This window comes from Triticum aestivum, chromosome 4A (genome assembly GCF_018294505.1).
Source record: "Triticum aestivum cultivar Chinese Spring chromosome 4A, IWGSC CS RefSeq v2.1, whole genome shotgun sequence".
NCBI lineage: Eukaryota > Viridiplantae > Streptophyta > Magnoliopsida > Poales > Poaceae > Triticum > Triticum aestivum.
This window is the reverse complement of record NC_057803.1, coordinates 445,492,996-445,504,592: the sequence shown is the minus strand read 5'-3', so window position 1 is coordinate 445,504,592 and position 11,597 is coordinate 445,492,996.

Below are 11,597 nucleotides of genomic sequence, written 5' to 3'. Positions count from 1 at the left end.
TCTCAGCTCCGTACACGCCACAGCAGAATGGCGTCGTCGAACGCAAGAACAGAACACTCATTGAGATGGCCAGAACGATGCTAGATGAATACAAGACTCCAAGAAAATTCTGGACTGAAGCCATTGATACTGCATGCCATACAATCAATCGTGTTTATCTTCACAAGCTTCTGAACAAGACATCTTATGAACTCCTAACTGGCAAGAAGCCAAATGTCAGTTACTTCAGAGTATTTGGCTCAAGGTGCTGGATCAAGGACCCACATCACACTTCAAAATTTGCACCTAAATCACATGAGGGCTTTATGCTTGGATATGGAAAGGACTCGCACTCCTACAGAGTCTTCAATCTATTTCATTACAAAGTGGTTGAAACAGTGGATGTGCGGTTCGATGAGACAAATGGTTCACAAAGAGAGCAACTACCAAATGTGCTAGATGAAGTTCCAGCTAGTGAATCAATCAAGCTTATGGGAACTGGAGAGACTATACCTTCTGAAGCTCATCCTAAAGAAGAACTTATCATCTCAGCACCTGATCAACATGAAGACGATGCTCAGCCTGAAGATATTCCTCCCAATAACAACGCAGATCAGCAAGAGCAAAGTCTTCGCCCTGTACATCCTCGTGTTGCCAGTGAAGTGCAGATTGACAGAATAATTGACAGCATCAATGCACCTGGGCCACTCACTCGTTCAAAGGCAACTCAGCTAGCAAATTTCTGTGGGCACTTCGCATTCGTGTCAATTTCAGAACCCAAGAAAGTTGAAGAAGCCTTCATGGAACCTGAATGGATTCAAGCTATGCAAGAAGAGCTTCAATAGTTTGAGCTGAATAATGTATGGGAACTGGTTAAGCATCCTGATCCACGGAAGCACAACATAATAGGCACAAATTGGATATACCGCAACAAACAAGATGAGCATGGTCAAGTTGTCAGAAACAAAGCTCGTCTCGTTGCTCAAGGATACACTCAAGTGGAGGGCATTGACTTCAATGAAACATTTGCTCCTGTGGCAAGGCTTGAAGCTATACGCATACTGCTGGCCTATGCAAATCATCATAACGTACTTCTATATCAAATGGATGTGAAAAGCGCCTTTCTCAATGGCAAGATTGAAGAAGAAGTGTATGTTGCACAACCACCTGGCTTTGAAAATCCAAAACATCCTGACATGGTATACAAGCTCAACAAGGCACTGTATGGCCTCAAACAAGCCCCTAGGGCCTGGTATGACACACTCAAATACTTCCTGAAGAGCAAAGGCTTCATACCAGGTTCCCTGGATCCCACTCTTTTCACGAAGACATATGATGGTGAACTGTTTGTGTGCCAAATCTATGTGGATGACATTATCTTCGGCTGCACCAATCAGAAGTACAGTGACGAGTTTGGATATATGATGCAAGATCAATATCAGATGTCCATGATGGGGGAGCTGAAGTTCTTCCTTGGTCTTCAAATACGACAACAACGCAATGGCATCTTCATATCTCAAGAGAAGTATCTCAAAGATTGCCTGAAGAAGTTCGGTATGCAAGACTGCAAAGGCTTCACAACACCAATGCCAGCCAAACATCATCTAGGTCCTGACGATAATGGTAAAGAGTTCGATCAAAAGGTATACCGCTCCATGATTGGGTCTTTGCTTTATTTATGTGCATCTAGGCCAGATATTATGCTTAGTGTTTGCATGTGTGCTCGATTTCAAGCGGCACCAAAGGAGTCGCATCACTTAGCTGTGAAGCGAATTCTTCGATACTTGGCTCACACCCCAACTCTAGGATTATGGTATCCAAAGGGCTCAGAGTTTGATTTGGTTGGATTTTCGGATGCTGATTATGCTGGTGACAAGGTTGATCGCAAGTCTACATCAGGCACATGTCACTTTCTGGGACGATCACTTGTATGTTGGTCTTCAAAGAAGCAGAACTGTGTATCTCTCTCCACTGCTGAATCTAAATACATTGCTGCTGGATCTTGCTGCGCTCAGCTTCTGTGGATGAAGCAAACACTCAAGGACTATGGCATTCATCTGAAGCAAGTGCCACTCTACTGCGACAACGAAAGCGCCATCAAGATTGCCAACAACCCAGTTCAGCACTCGAAGACAAAGCACATTGAAATTCGTCATCACTTTCTTAGAGATCATGTTGTGAAGGAAGACATTGATATCATACACGTCAACACTGAAGAGCAATTAGCAGATAACTTCACCAAGCCCTTGGATGAGAAGAGATTTTGCAAGTTACGGTGTGAGCTAAATATCTTGGAATCCTCAAATATCATGTGATCAGGCACACATCCTAACACTTATGCATATTGATGACTTAGATGTGCAACACACAAAGTAAAGTATATCTTCAATCAATGAAGACATACATTCTAAGTGTGAATACATTAATGTGGAATTTGACTTCGGAGCGCCACGATAATTGTGCGCCGTGTCTGGGTCTAATACTTCCTATACGGTGGGTAACGCCACCACCAAACGTTCCATTTTGAAGTGTTTCACTCATGGCGTTACCTTGCAATATCTTCACATTTGGTTTGGCTTAGAACTCAACATGTCTTCATGATTATCTTCACTACGTTGATTATATAGATATATACATACTAGTGTTCTGTCCTCTACAACATTCACTTATTGCTATGTCTTCTTGGTTGAATCTTTTGAACTAAGTGAATGTGATCGGACCCTAATCTCTCTATGCTTTCTATCTCAAATTCTATCTCTCCAAGTCATATGCATTCTATTGAAACTGTCGAATGTCTTCGCTATGTCCTTGTCAGCTGAAGATATAGAGACAACCATTAAGTCCGTTTTTTTTAAAATGCTCATTCCTCCACATAAAATCCGGAGAAGCAGGAACGACCGCCCGACAATTTAGGCGTGCGTGGGACGTGGAACAAACCCCAAACATCCGCTAACTGGCCACGCGTTCCTCAAATGCGAACCGCCAGGGGCACCTGTGTAATAGCACAGTGCCGCCCCTGAGCCTATAAATTCACACTTACCGCAGTCATTATCTCCTTCTTCCACCCTCGCAGGAACCCTAGCGCCACCGCTAGCACTCGACGACGCCGGAGACGAAGAGCTTCGCTGCCGCAACCTCTCCAACGTCGTCCTCACGCCGACCGCGGACATCGTCCTCTCCGCCGTCGCCGTAGGTGTTTTCCGTCGCCAAGTTAGGGCACGGAGGACTGAACTGCTCGGCATCCACTCCCTTCCGTCTAGCAGTTCCAGTGTGGTAAATAAAACTTCTTTTTACAGCCCCCTTGATCTCATGGTTCTGTCACTTTCTACCATAAGAAGTTTCTCTTCACACTAGTTAGATCTCTCGCTGCATCTCATAACATGCCTAGTATATTCACTTGTGCTTCATAAAGTAGTTAGATTCCTCACTTGTACTGATCTGTGGGTTCGTACAAATCTGGAACCAACTTCTTATCTATGAGTGAATGTCTTCGCACGATGAGGTCAATGTCTTCTAAACTGATTAATCTTCAAAACCTTCTGAGAATGCATATGACCTCTTCCCCTTCCCTCGCACCTTAATGCTGTCATAGGTACATATCCGTGGGAGAATTCTTCGGTTCTCATAGTCTGCATTCATTTGCAGAATTCCTACAGCATCACATAAACTATCCTGAAGCCAGTTCCTGTTGGTCCAGAAAAAGAAAGCCTTTGAAGCCTTTGAAAGTTTTGAAACCTTTCAAGTTAAAGTTTATGGCTTCAGTAGCAGCAGCAAGAAAGGGGGGCAGACAGAGACATGAGGGAACATCCAAGGATCTGCCAGAAGACTTGGAAGAAATGTACAAAACAGATCCAGAAGAGAGCTATGGACAGCGCAAAACCCGAATCCAATGGATTCGACGCTATTGGGTAGAACAGTGGTTCAAATACCGCTTCGTCACCCAGGAGTATGCTGAAAAGAATGCTATCAAGAGTCCATGGGGGGATATCTTATACAAGAACCTTGTACCCAGGACCAGAGATGAAGCCATTGCTCAAGGCTTCTACCCATGCATGGTCTGAGGACCACAGCCTGATGATGCACATCCGTCGTCACTTCTCTGGTGTCGTGACGACAATCTCTTCAAGCGCAACTTTCAGTTTGCCCAACAGTCAGCGAAGCTAAACAAGAAGAAATTTGGGCTTGACTTCTACCCTGGTCCCTCCTCACCAAGGGCAGATGGCACATGCGACGCCGAACCCAATATCATTGGTCCTTTTGCAAATCTTGAGGGCATGATCACTCACATCTTAGTACAAGGGGCTGCCGTGAATGACCCTCCAGCTGACTCTGAGTCTGATGAAGCTCCTGCTGTGCCGAAGCCAAAGCAGACGAAGAAACCAAAAGCTTCAAAGCCGGCCCCTGCCTCAAAAATCTCAAGGGCGAAGCCGTTGAAAACTGCACCTCCTGAAGTCAGTGTGCAGTCTGAAGACGTATCCCGCGTCTCCAAGCCCCAGAAGGAAAAGGAGCCCCAGCAACACACAGGCAAAGAGCTCACTGCTGCTGCCATTCTGCGCAGCGAAGCCATTGATCTATCAAGCGATGAAGATCTGGGAGATGACGCACTAGAACAGCTTATCAAAAGCAAAGAAGAAGCTGAAATCTTCAACAATCTGCCTCTCTTTAATGTCGCCATCATCCACAGCTTCATCGATGAATGATTTGACTCACCAGACATAAGCTTCAATGACCTGCAGCTGCCAGTTGGACTCAGTGTCGCCTTCCAAGGCGCAATTGCTTCAGAACTGGCCATTGCTCAACGCATCGTTGAGCTGAAGCAGAAAATTGATCGCGAAAAGGCTCAGTTCAAGAAGAACATGGCCAGCCTCAGCGTGCAGGAAGTGAGGAGCTTCAAAATCATGCTGCATGAGCTCAAAGAAAACTTTCTAAAGAAGCATGCTGAAGCTCAGGGCTCGCATGAAAGGATGAAGTCTTTGGCAGAAAAATGTGTTCAAGCCTACAACGAGGCGGAAAAGCGCAAGGCACTTGGGCGTCCTGGCATCGACCCCAAGATGGCCGCGAAGAAGAAGAAGAAGCCTGCTGTGAATGAACCAGAGGCACCTCGGCAAGAAGTGGTTCAACTTGTCTTCCCCACTGCAACGACTGGCTCGAAGCCAAAGAGCCGGTCAACAGCTTCAGAGCTAAAGAAGACAAGAACTGCCGAGGCTGAAGCCAGAAAAAGGAAGAGCTCTGAAGCCTCTCCTACTGCCCCCAGCAAAAAGAAACGCAAGACCAAGAAATCTAGGGCTGATCCCATAGAGCCCTTGATGGTTGAACCCCTTTCTGTCATTCACCCCAATACAGAAAGAAGACTGACAGTTCATGAGCTTGCTCCCACAGAGGCTCCTGAAGCTGAAGATATTCCAGCAGCCGACCCAATAGCTGCTGAAGACATTGGTCGTCAAGACAATGTACAAGATGATGCAGCCCTTCCTCAGCTTGAAACAAGCGAACTCATCAGTATTGGCCGTCCTCTGACGCCAATGGCACAAGATGAGTCATGGGCGGATCGCCCTCAGGAGGAAGAAGACTTTGAGGTCCAGCCCACTCCGACACCACAAGCGTCGTCTGCGTTCCGTAGGCTTCGCAAAGGTCCACGGCCTCAAGTCCATACTGCAGAAATTCCGGCTGCATCAGCCGAAGACAATGAAGAAGCACCACCAGAACCCACTTCCCCGCTCCATCAAGATGCAGTTCTCCATGAGAACGTGCCTGAGGTTGTACCTCCAACTACACACGCAGAGGAAGAAAATGTTGCGGCTCCCACCACAAATACTGAAGCCAATGTGGAGCCCACCCCACCAAATGCTTCAGCGGACAGCGAAGCTACCGAGCCAGACACTTCTGTTCCTGAGTCTGCTACAGGTCCTCAATCCGATTATCATATTGAGCACAGGCCTCATGTTCAGAAGCTAGTCCGAAGGCTGCCAAGGTTCCCAGGTCCTGCATCAGCACCTGGTTCCTTTAACATCAACAGCTTCAAGGCAGACAATACATTTTTCAATAGCTCCAAGAACCCCTATTCAAAGGAAAGGATTGTATCAGACAGGTTCTGGAGCTATTCTCAGCGCAGCTATTATTCATGCATCTTATACAACCAAGGCCGCATCTTTCCGCACAAGCGCCTTGAGGTTGAAGCCATTGCTGGTCTGCCATGTCTTGAGGAAGCCTTGGATTGCTTCAGGCAAGTGGGTCTGCTGCCGTTTGTGACTGATGAAGAGCACTGGAATGAAGAGCTTCTGCTTCAGTTCTATGCCACCCTTCATATAAGAGGATACAACAGAGATCCGAAGACTTGGATCCTGGAGTGGATGACCGGCAATGTCCATCATGAAGCCAATGCGTTTAATATCATTGAGCTCACCGGTCTGCCCACTCCAGGCGAATTCTTCGAGGAAGGATGTCAATCACATTCTGAAGCTATTGAGAGTATCTTCCAGAGGCCTGAACCCAATATGAGTCAGATGCTCTCAATGATGAAGCTATTGCCTCATGATGCACCTTATCCTACTGAGTTCTTCGTTGAAGACCTAGAGTACCTGCCCAGGACTATATATCACATCATCCGGCGGACTCTCTGGCCCATTAAGGGGCACTCTCCACATGCAAAGATTGAAGGTGCAATGAAGACTCTCATATTCTATATCCTGCATGGCAAATGCTTCAACGCATAGGATCTCTTCATACGCCAACTTGCAGCGTCAGGCTCGGAATTATTTGGTTTGAAGTTCTATGCCCCTTGGGTGATGAGGCTGATCAAACTGCACTCTACAATCTCGTATCAGCCCTTTGCCCGAAACCATAGGTTCTTTCTGCCAGATGTGGATACCTCTGCTGAAGCAATATATCCTGAGCCAGACAATCAACCAATAAATCTTCAGAATGCAGAACACCAGAGCTTCACGCAGAATGTTGAAGGTGTTGAAGCCATATCCAGGGTATATCCGTTGGCTGGCACTACACGTTTACCAGCATCAACTGAAGCCACAGACAACACAAATGCTCCAAGACCCAAGAAGCGTGCTCGTGTCCTCACTGATTGAGAGCTTCTTGTGGCCCTTCACCAAAAGCAAGATAGGCATCACGACTGGCTCAAACATCAGATGAAGAGCCTCTTGGTGGATGTCAATCGACTTCGAAACCTGCCACCAAGAATGCCTTCGTTACACATGAGACTTGCCGCCTGACATGGAAAGGGCTCTCAATGATATGCACTGCAGCTGAACTTGAAGAGGATGGCTTCACAGAGCGTTTCAAGTTTGACACCACACCTCCTAGAAGGGATGTGATGCGCAACACACCGTCACTTGAAGACTCTGAGTTTTCTTCATCTGCTGCCACAGTCACTGCCAGAATCATTGATGACAACTATGATGCTACTTCACCACCACCTACTTCTGCACCTCAAAGCTCTGCACCGCCAAACAACTCCACCGACCTTGCTGCGCCTGGAAACGCGTAGAAAACTCTATGTCTTCAAACCTTTTTGGTCATTACTGACAAAAGGGGGAGAAGCATATGATGTTTATAGTCTTCAAGCGGGTCAATATGGGCGGGTGCCTTATGTTTGGTTATATTTTGCTTCATGTTTACAACTCTTGTTTTTGCTTCATTTGGTTCTTTGAGTTGTAAACACTAAAACTGGATGCTCGTCTGCTACTTGTTTGCCACTCTGCTTGCGAAGATAAATTCCGCATGTGCGATGATAAATTCCGCACTTATCTCATTCTGCAGACGTCCATTTTCCATTATGCATGTCATTATCTTCATATACTTTCACATGCATAGTGGATTGTCATCATAAGCTGAAGTGGATCTCCACAAGTACAACCTGCCATGTGCATTTGCATTCCAAAAGCAAATTAACTTATATGCACATCTTCAGGGGGAGCCTTTGCAACTTATGAAGACAATTCCCTATCCTTTACAAAATTCACACTTTATATTCCCCGTTGAAAACTTCAACTAGTTTGTCATCAATCACCAAAAAGGGGGAGATTGTAAGTGCATCTAGTGCCACCCCTAGTTGGTTTTGGAGTATTGACGACAAACCTAGTTGAGGGACTAATGTGTTTGTGAGAATTGCAGGAAAACACAGGTAGAAGTCCCTCATTGATTCGGTTTTACTACCAGAGATGACCCCTAAAAATGTACGAAGACATTGAAGACAAAGGTGGTATATGAAGATATTCACATTGAAGACTATGACAAAGGAAGACACGTTATGAAGCCTATGGAGCTCGAAGACTTAGATCTTTCGTAGTTCCTTTTCTTTTGTGTTGAGTCATAGGAACCACCGTACTGTTAAGTGGGGTCCAGGAGAACCAGTCAGAATGACTGAAGTGATGCCTAAATCAAAAACCTATGTCTTCGAGCGAAGACAATGAGAGCGAATCTTGTCCAGAGCCGGACAAGTCAGCTTTGCTTGTAGCCCAAGTAAAGTTGCCGTGAGAGTTTGAAATCTGACCGTTGAGACACGTGTCAGTTCCTTAGTGACCCAGGGTCATTTCGGACAAATCAGGTCGGGTTGCCAAGTAGCTATAAATAGCCCACCTCCACAACCATAAACGGTTGGCTGCTCAGATTTCAGTGCACGACTTTTGTCGTTTGAGAGCAACCCACCTCGAAGCCTTTGAGAGAAAATTCCTAGTGAGGAGAAAAGCCCTAACCACCCAGAGCCAGAGCAAATTGGGCATCACTTAGGTCTTCTTGTCTGTGTGATCTGAAGACTTATTACACTTGAGGACTGTGAATCCTCCAGACGGTTAGGCATCGCGTTCAGAGCATCCAAGAGACATTGTGGATTGCCAGTGAACGAAGTTTGTGAAGGTTTGGGAGTCTACCTTGAAGACTTACCAGAGTGATTGGGCGAGGACTAAGTGACCTTAGCTCAAGGATAATACGGTGAGGACTTGGTGTCCTGAACTGTGTGTTCAGGACTGGGTGTCCGGGACTGTGTGTCCTAAGGTTTAAATACCTAGCCGCTCCAACCAGACGTACAATTGTCACAGCAACTGGAACTGGTCCAACATATCATTGTCTTCAACGAGTCACCGGTTTCATCTTCACTTCCTTTTCTTACTGTTACATATTGTGAAGCCATTGCATGATTGCTTTATCTTTTGTCTTCACAACGTGAATGTATGAACTGTTTGGCTTCATAACTTCTTCCAACCTGATCCTTATTACACTGCAGTTGTTTGTCATTGTGCTTTCACTCTATTGAATACATGACCATGGCTGGCCTAGTGTAATCTAACTTCCGCTGCATAGTAATAGGCATAATCTTCGCTGTTTGTCTTCATAACTCTCACGTTTTGAAGACTTTCATAAAAATCGCATATTCACCCCCCCTCTAGTCGATATAACGCACTTTCAACTATCACTAAAGTTCCTTCTAAAAGAGAGTTTTAGGCATTGACCGTCCCAAACTTCATTGACACTTTTGTTAAGCTCATTGCGGACAGAGTAAATAGGCCAAAATTGGACTGCTAGATGGGATGTGCCAAACCAAGTATCTTCCCAGAACCTGGTTCTGCTCCCATCCCCTATGTTCCATCTGTAGCCAAATTTCACAGCATGCATAATAGATTTTAATCCTTTCCAGAATCTAGATGTCTTAGGGTTGGAGGAAGGGACAAAAATATTAAGTTTATTTCCTAGGTATTTATGGGCAATAAGAAGCTTCCAGGGTTTCAGGTCTTCCTCATAGAATCTTTTAATCCAAGAGCCTAGAAGACATATGTTAATTTCTTGGAGGTTAGGTATGCCTAGGCCTCCAAAATCTTTTTTCATAGAGACTAGGGCCCAATTAGCAAGGTGTAGCTTCCTATTTCCCTCAAAATCATTCCACAAGCAATGAGACATTTGAGAATTGATGAGGTTCACTGCCCATTTAGGGAACTTGAAGAAGGAGAGGAAATACACTGGAATGCTAGCGAAACAAGCTTGTATGAGGATCAATCTACCTCTGTAAGAGAGAAGTTTGCCCCTCCACCCAGCAATCCTTTTAATGATTTTATCCAGAAGGGGTTGGACATCCTCTTTCCTCAGTTTATCATAGTGGAGAGGGATACCTAGGTACTTAATGGGGAAGTTACCATTATTACTGACTAGAATAGAGAGGAAGTGAGCTAACTCCTGATCATCCATGTTGATAGGGATGAGTTCACTTTTAGAGTAGTTGATTCTCATGCCCGAGACTTGTTCAAACCAGGTTAGAATAGTTTTGGGATTGCTACCATGTGTGGAGTCATTGTCTAAGAACAGGATGGTATCATTTGCATATTGAAGGCAGATGATGCCACCAGGGCAGACCTCAGGACAGAGCCCTGCAATCAGACTATGATCAGCAGCTCTGCTCAGCATTTTAGTAAGAACGTCCACTACTAAATTAAACAAAAGCGGGGAGATGGGGTCACCTTGCCTAAGGCCTTTACCAGCAAGGAAAAAATCACTTTCACAGTTATTTAACTTGACCCCAACAGACCCCCATGAGTAAGTTGCTGGATCCAACTCTCCTTTATGAAAGGCTTGGAAAAGATCTAAGAGACCATTTTTCACCAAGTCCCAAAAATGCTGGTAAAACAAGAAGGAAATCCTATCAGGACCAGGAGGCCCATCAGGATAAGAGCTAAAAATGGCTTCCTTCACCTCTGTCTCTGAAAAAGGGGCTTCTAGCAGCTCATTTTCAGTAGGAGAGACTTTTTCAGAAGCAGAGAAAAAATTGTTTTGTAGAGAGAACCCAGAAGGGTTTTCTTTCTTAAACAGGTCTTTGTAGAAGTCACTAGCCACTTTCAGCATCTCATCTACCTCAGTAACAGGGCCATTAGGGCCATCAAGGGAGTGAATGAGGGTTTTCCTCCTCCTCTGGTTAGCTACTGCATGGAAGTAAGCAGTATTTCTATCACCCTCCTTAATGTTCCTATCTCTAGACCTTTGTTTGGCTTTGATTTCTTCTTGAAGCCAAATTTTCTTGAGCTCTCCATGGACAAAGTTTAATCTATTAGTCTCAGCCTCAGAGAGGTCAGTGGTTTCTGCCTTAATATCTAGAGAATCAAACTCAAGGAGGATAAGCCTTTTGTATCTTCTAAGATTAGCTTCCTCATTGGAGTTCCACCCTTTGGTAGTTCTTCTAAATCTCCTGATTTTGATCTGCCAATTTTCTAGGGGGCAGCTGCTTCCAGTAGGCTCATTCCAGATTTTCCTGACTAGCTCAGTAAAATCTTCTCTAAGCAACCACCACTTTTCAAATTTAAAACTATTGCTCTTTGGAGTTTGGTTAAGACCAGAGTCCCAGAGCAAAGGAGTGTGGTCACTACCACATCTGGGCAGAGCTCTACAACTAGAAAGGGGAAAAACTATCTAATTCCGTGTCACAGAAAATTCTGTCAATGGTGGACATAATCCTGGAGCAGCACTTCCAACATATCTAGCAGAACTGTGGGTTTTCCTTCTGACAGGGCAATTCTCAACTTTATGGGTAACCATTTTGCAGATAAAACAACTCTTGGGCTTGACACATTTATCCAAATGATGCCCTGGTTCCCCACAGTTGTAGCAGATCACCTCAGAGTATG